Below are 7,622 nucleotides of genomic sequence, written 5' to 3' on the forward strand. Positions count from 1 at the left end.
TTTCCTACTTAGCACAAAGGGACGAGTTTTCCAGGTACGAGTTTTCCGGAGAGAGTTTTCCTAAATTAATCCAAGCAGTAACTTTACGATGAGCAATCAAGAACAACATTGCATTATTACTAGGGGAGATAAAATAACTGTTACGACCTGTAGTATAACAGACAGCACCCACCTCAACATGCTGGGCAAAAGTCTTATGGTCAACATGATTCAAACGAAGCTATGGGTATTTATTTGCGCCCCCACCGAGCAAATTAGGCACGAGGCTTATTTTTCATGTGCCCCAACATATGATCGTTGCTTGACACTTGTTGCCCAGCCCCCGAAGGGGAAGCTACGGTTGCCCGGAATTATTTCGCATTCTGCAGCGTCATCATACATAGTTGATTCTGAAGTTGGTGACATTTGTAGACGGAATTGATATTCCATCAAACCAGTTAGAAGAAACTCGATACAACAAGTTTCAACACGTCACAAGAGGTCATTAGCAGACCTTAGCCAGAGAAGGAGGTATGAGGAGCAAACATCATCTGCACGGATAAAACAACTGACCAGTGAATCACACACTAATGGATCCTGCAGACATACCTGCAAGCTTAGATCTATTAAAGCGCCACAGAGAGTAAATCTATACAACTCTGCAAACCCTTAGACAAATTACGTCTACATTAACGAAAAAACAAAATAAATAAAAATATTATAAGAACATATAAAATAAATAAAAAAATATTTTTTTTATATATTTAGATGAGTTAATTCTCCATTTGAATACGAAAGATGTAACTATTTCCCTTGTATAACTCGGATTTAGAGAAGAGTTGTTGCTCTTAATTTCTATTTAGTTTCCGTAATAGCGTTTTTATTTGTTTTTTTTTTACATGGGGGTCACCACTTATCAAGGCCCAAAGGCCACTCAGGGATAAGTGTTATTGCGTGTACAGTAATCAATGAGATAGTATTGTGGTAAGCATTAGTATTGAGGGTTTTGATAGGGTGTCTTACTTAAGGGGGCGGTTTCTCAGGAGTTTGTTTATGTTGGACTGTAAGCCGTCCAAATTGTAGTCAGGTGGGAAACAGGCAAGCAAGCGGCAGAGAGTTCCACTGGCGTGCAGTTCTAAGAAAGAAGCTTTGCTCATGGAATCTACGTTTGGATTTAGGCACAGATAGAGAGTGGGGAAAATTATTGACAGTAGTTTCAGCCAGACGAGTGTTTCTCGTGAAAGATTGGCGAGGAGGACGAGGGATTGGAGCGTTTCAAAGCGTTGACTATCTTATCATATGCGCCACATGGCCATAACAGAATTGTGAAGAATAAGTTGCAAGTTTCATAATGTAGTCACATGGTTATAGTGTATTTTCTTGGTTCGAATCAATTTTTTAATTGTCTGCAATTCCTTCCCTTTTTTAGTTGTTAACGTGAAATATTCAGTTTTGTAATTTTTTATATGAGAATTATTTGGATTATTCGGACTACTGTTCTCATCTTTGATGTTAACAGTAGCTCGACTAACCCAAATAATAATGAATCGTTTAGTCTTACAAAACCTGGTTTTTATATTTTCATATATTTTATTTTTAATGAATAAGGCAAAGAATAGTTAAATTTACTTAGAAATACTAACAAGCTTTAACCATTAACAAATATAATCCAAACTTGATATGGAAACTAATTCAACACACTAAACTAATGAACGGATACTTTTACACGAGGACCGAAATAATAATTACACCGTGTTATTACGATGACCTAAATTCATTTTTCTTTAGCAGTTGATTGTCTCTTTAAATAATTTCACGATTTTCACGATTTTTTATGTGAGGATTATTTGAATTACTGTCTCATTGACTACTGTTCTCATCTTGGATGTTGACTGTAATTCGACTAATCCAAATAATAATGAAAATAATAATAAAATATTCAGTCTTAAAAAAATAAATATGATTTTTACAGTTCCATGTATCTGGCAGGCTTGCAGTTAAGCCGGGCAAACTCGAAAGTAAGTTCGACAACTCTAGAAGGGTCACATGAGTATTTACATCGTTTAATGAATTTTGTGAAACATTGGTGAAAACATAACACATCTTAAAGGTAAAATATTTTTGTTGAATAGAACAAAAGGTAATAAGAGATCAATTAAACGAACAAAATATACATATTTATAACCATTTATTTAACAAAAAAGAAAGAAACAATTTTTAGGATTGTATTATCGTCTTAACAGAAAAACAAACAAAATAAAATCTGAAGTAATGCAGTTTTCAGATTACAGATTTACACATCAAGTTATACAAAAATATTTATAAAAAAACTGAAACTTTGTCGTGTGTAATAAAAGCAATCGTAAAACTTGAAATAAAATATTTAAAAATATTTTTAAATATCTAAATATTTAAAAAAATATTTTTTAATATCTAAATATTGAAAAGGTACAAAAATAAAAATTGTCTCAATCGTGAAGGATTTCTCCTCCGCTGAAAGAGAACAAGAAATGGAAGTGCAGCATCTGAAGAACAGATACTACACTTTGTCTGAAGTAATGCAGTTTTCAGATTTACAAATCAAGTTATACAAAAATATTTATAAAAAAACTGAAACTTTGTCGTGTGTAATAAAAGCAATCGTAAAACTTGAAATAAAATATTAAAAAAAAAAATTTTTAATATCTAAATATTTAAAAAATATTTGAACACTTAAATAATTAGTAATATCGTGATAAAACTTTAATAATTTGTAATATTGTCATAGACTGCCATTTGGACAACTATTCTCATCTTGGATGTTGACTGTAGTTCGACTAATCCAAATAATAATGAAATATTCAATCTTAAAAAAATAAATCTGGCTTTTATATCTTGTATATTTTAATTTTTAATAAAGATAAAAAGAATACGTTTACTAAATTAATAAAAATAGAAAAGAGAAATTTAAAAAAAAATAAATCACAACAAGTATCAAATATTGGCAAGTTTTGATCTAAACTTGTTAGTAAAACATTTTATAGGAAAACATTTCGAACATTTAACTAATTAACAGACATTTTTACACGAGGAACAAAATAATGATGACACCGTGTTATTACGATGACCTTAAGTTCTTTGTTCTTTAGCAGTTGATTTGTTTCTTTAAATAATTTCACGTTTAACTCGTGTTTTTATCTTTTAATTTTGATTCGTTTATATTTTCATATATTTTATTTCGTAATGAATTCAACACACAAAACAAAAGTTGTTTCAATTTACTAAAGAAATCCTAAAAAAAAACAAAACAAATTTTCTGTTTTGAACGCAAAAGAAAAAAAAAGGCCGTTGATATTCGCAGCCGGCTGCGGCTATTCTAAAATGCTATTCGCAGCCGGTCGCATCAGCTGACCGGAAGTGACGTCAGACAAATCTTAAGTAAACTCTTGGCTAGAATTGTAAAAATAATTTGTTTTCTTTTGTAATAGAATTTAACAATTTCTTTCATTTTGAGCTGCTTTTTTCTCCCGTTTATTTTTGTTTTCTACAATTAATAAACCAGTTTACAAGTAAAAAATAAGTTGTTTTAATTTTTAATTACCAACACAGTGGCGAATTTAATTTTTCTCTCTCCCATTTTTTATTTTGAGCGGAGAATTTAACATGTCTTTTCATTTTAATTATTTGTTTTAGTTTTTCATTACTAACACAGCGGAGAATTTGGGGTACTCATGCAGAGAACGGCATGAGCGTGGCTTATCACTTGCTCAGTTGCGAAATATTTTTGTTTTTAGTAAATAATTTGCGTTTTTTGGCAAAGTTTATTTTTAATAAAATTAGCGTATTTGGTAATCATGAAGAAAGAGAGAGCCTGTTTCCTGAGTTTGCCTATAGGTGGCGTTAATGTCTGTCCACCCAGTTACGGAAGCACAAAATGTATATAATGGCATCGTTGAAATAAAAATAAATGTTTTTATTATATTTTAATTTTAAACATGCTTTTTTTTTTTTTTGCAAACATATTTAAGTTTTATTTTGTTTTGTTTTCGCAAACATATTTAAGTTTTATTTTTCCAAACATTTACGTTTTGTTGCTGGTTTATTTTCAAACATTTACGTTATTTTTGTTTTAATTAAAATTTTTTTTTTTTTTTGCAAGCATAAATTAAATGTTTTTGCTATATTTTTCTTTTAAACATATTTATGGGTACAACCGTTTTTCCGCGAGTATTTTTTACGTTCTTATAATAAAAAAAGTCAACGTTTTTTCTTTTATCTTTTTTTTTATGGACCCCCCCTCTTTTTTCTTAATTTTTCTGGACTTATTTTACTTTTTCCGCGAGTATTTATATATATATTTGAAAAGGGATATTGTAAAACCTGAATATTACTTGAAACTACTATAAAAAAATTTTTTAAAAATAGCGCGGTTCAATAAGTGCATAAGCAAACTTTTCTAAAAGAAAAATATTTCAAAAATATTTAGTTTATGCCTGCAAAAAACAACAAAAAAAACCTAAAAACAAAAAAAAACGTAAATGTTTGAAAATAAACTAGCAACAAAACGTAAATGTTTGGAAAAATAACACTTAAATATGTTTGCAAAAACAACAACAAAAAAAAACAAACGTTAATATGTTTGAAAAAACAAAACAAAAACAAACTTAAATATGTGTGCAAAAAACAAACAAACAAAAAAAACATGTTTAAAATTAAACATTTATTTTTATTTCAACGGTGCCATTATATACATTTTGTGCTTCCGTAACTGGGTGGACAGACATTAACGCCACCTATAGTCAAACGGAGGAAACAGGCTCTCTCTTTCTTCACGATTACCGCGTATTTACTGATATTTTTGAACCGCGATATTACCATTCTTTCATAACACCGATCACTTTAGTCCTGCCTTCTTACACAGGTTTTCGGGTCGCTGACAACGAATCTGATAATCAACCCCACAGCAAATTTACCGTTTAGATGGTATTAACCCCTCTACCTGTCGCCATTTTACAGGCTTCGTTGCCCGCCCGCTAGGTGTATCAGAATTTTAGGAGGAATTTTTGACACCCCCAACAAAAAACTGCGAATAAAATATATAAAACTCGTAATTTCTGTTTTTAAAGTGGGTTGTTTATTTTCCTTATGAAATATACTTCCAAAATAAACTATTACAGTCGTTTAAAACATAATAGAAGTATTATTTTTTATTTTTTAAAAACAATGTTTACAAAATGTCTAAGCGCGTTTCTCCGACAACTTCTTTTTAAAAACAATGTTTACAAAATGTCTAAGCCCGTTTCTCTCGACAACTTCCGGTTTCACCGCCGGCCGGCTGCGAATAGCATTTTAGAATAGCCGCAGCCGGCTGCGAATAGTCACTTCGTATATTTTATTCACGAAACCAATATTTTTATTGGATTGCAATAAAAAAAATAAACTTATATTAATATTTATGATTATTTTAATGTTTTGAATAATATTGTTGTAAAGTGAACAAAAAAAAACAAAAAAACTTACCTTCCATTCCAGGAATTTAATACGAAAAGAAAATCGTTTTTCTTTTGTGTCCAACGCAGAAAATTTGTTTGTTTGTTAGGATTTCTTAATATAATCTTTAGTAAATTGATACAAATTTTGTTTTGTGTGTCTAATTCATTAAGCAATTAAATATATGAAACTATAAAAGAATCAAAATTAAAAGATAAAAAACACGATTTAAACGTGAAATTATTAAAAGAAAAAAAATCAACTGCTTCAGAACAAAGCACTTTTGTTCATCGTAAAACGGTGTAATCATTATTTTGTTCCTCGTGTAAAAGATTGAACATTTCATTATGATTTGGATTAGTCGAACTACTGTTTACATCCAAGATGAGAACAGTAATCCAAATAATCCAAATATAAAAAAATGCAAAACTGAATATTTCACATAAACAATTCAAAAAGGAAGGAATTGAACAAATAGCGAAGTCAATCAAATAACAAAAACTAGATTTGAACCAACAAGAAACAAAACAATAATCACATGATTACATTATGAAAATTGCGACTTATTTTTATCAGATTCGATTCTGTTAACTTTACGATGACCTTAACTTATAATTCCAGACTTAAACCTGATGCTTTATATGCAATCAGCATCAAACGACTAACGATGGAAGTGTAGTACCTGTTTCTAGTTTGTTTATGCATTTCAGTCATGTATTGTGTTATAACCATTCTGGCTTTACTTGTCATGTTTTGAGCCCTCCCATGTATTTCCTCCTCCTTTGATAGAGAAGTAACGCAATGTTGTAAAATGTTCCGACTCGCAGATGTGAATATGAGAAAAATATAACAGAACACAAATCAATATTTAACAACAGCTAAGTCTCATGAGTTGCATTAACGGTTACGACGCTCGGCTGACACCAATGATTGCCAGTCTCGTCCGATCCACGCTTGACGGGAATTCATGAGAATTCGGGTCAACTTATGCAAAAGTACCTAAAAATATATAAAAAAATGTAATTTTAGTTTGCACTAACTTTTCGAAAAGGAAGAGTTATCGATCCCTGACAAGCGACATCTGTCGGCGGTACTTGAAACTAAAATACAAACATTTGCCTCGTTTAACTGTCATGTATAAGTGCCGATTCTTGCTGTTAAAAACTTTATATGTTCATGAAACAGTTGCTTTTAAATCCTCCTATCTTTTCATCCTCATCACCAGATGAAATGTAAAATGCCCTGCTCGCATGTGTGAGTATGTGAGAAAATAGAATAGAACACAAATCGATAATTAATTGAATCACATTTTTTTCTTTCCTTTTTATATATCGTTTTAAGGGCAGATAACTCTTTTGGAAATATGCCCCTTTGATGGAAACATTATGATATAATGCAACTCATAAAAGTCAGCTGAATTATAATTAATGTCAACAACAAAATTATGCCTTTAAATTGCCGTAATAATAATAATAATAATAATAAGAAGAAGAAGAAGAAGAAGAAGAAGAAGAAGAAGAAGATGACTGAGATCATTTTTATTTTTGTTCCTTTTCTCCACGTAAAAAAAACGACCCTGGTGTCTAACTCTGTCCCGTTGGGAGTCATTGTAAATAGGAACTACACTTTCATTTTATAGTTCTGTCTCCGGATTCATAAACGTTTCATCATGAAAACGGGTCCAGAGGCCAAAGCTCGACAGTCAAAAATAAAGTCAAAATATTAAAAAAATTTTTTCATACTTAAACCAGAAACAGGTACTACACTTTCATTTTACTATTTTTTTATTAGTTTGAGATTCTGCGAAGAATTTAACTATTTAACTTTTAATATGAAAACATGGCCGGCATGAGTATAATTGCCGTACCTTTGCTGATTGTATGTCTAAGAGGCAAGCTAATTAGCAAATTAAGTTTGAAATAATAAGGGAAGGTCATCATAACTGATTAAAATAAGTTTAAAGTTTCATAATGTAATCATGTAGTTATAATTTGCTTCTTTTTTTTTAAATCCAAATCTATGTTTGTCATTTGACTTTACACTTTGTGCAATTTCTTCCATGTATTTGAGTCGTTTAATTCTTCCTTTTATTTAATTTGTTTATGTGAAATGTTTTTTATGGTGGATTATTTGGATTACTGTTCTCATCTTGGATGTAAACAGTAGTTCGACTA

The sequence above is a fragment of the Euprymna scolopes genome, chromosome 46 (genome assembly GCF_053919585.1).
Source record: "Euprymna scolopes isolate OS-2025 chromosome 46, ASM5391958v1, whole genome shotgun sequence".
Lineage (NCBI taxonomy): Eukaryota > Metazoa > Mollusca > Cephalopoda > Sepiida > Sepiolidae > Euprymna > Euprymna scolopes.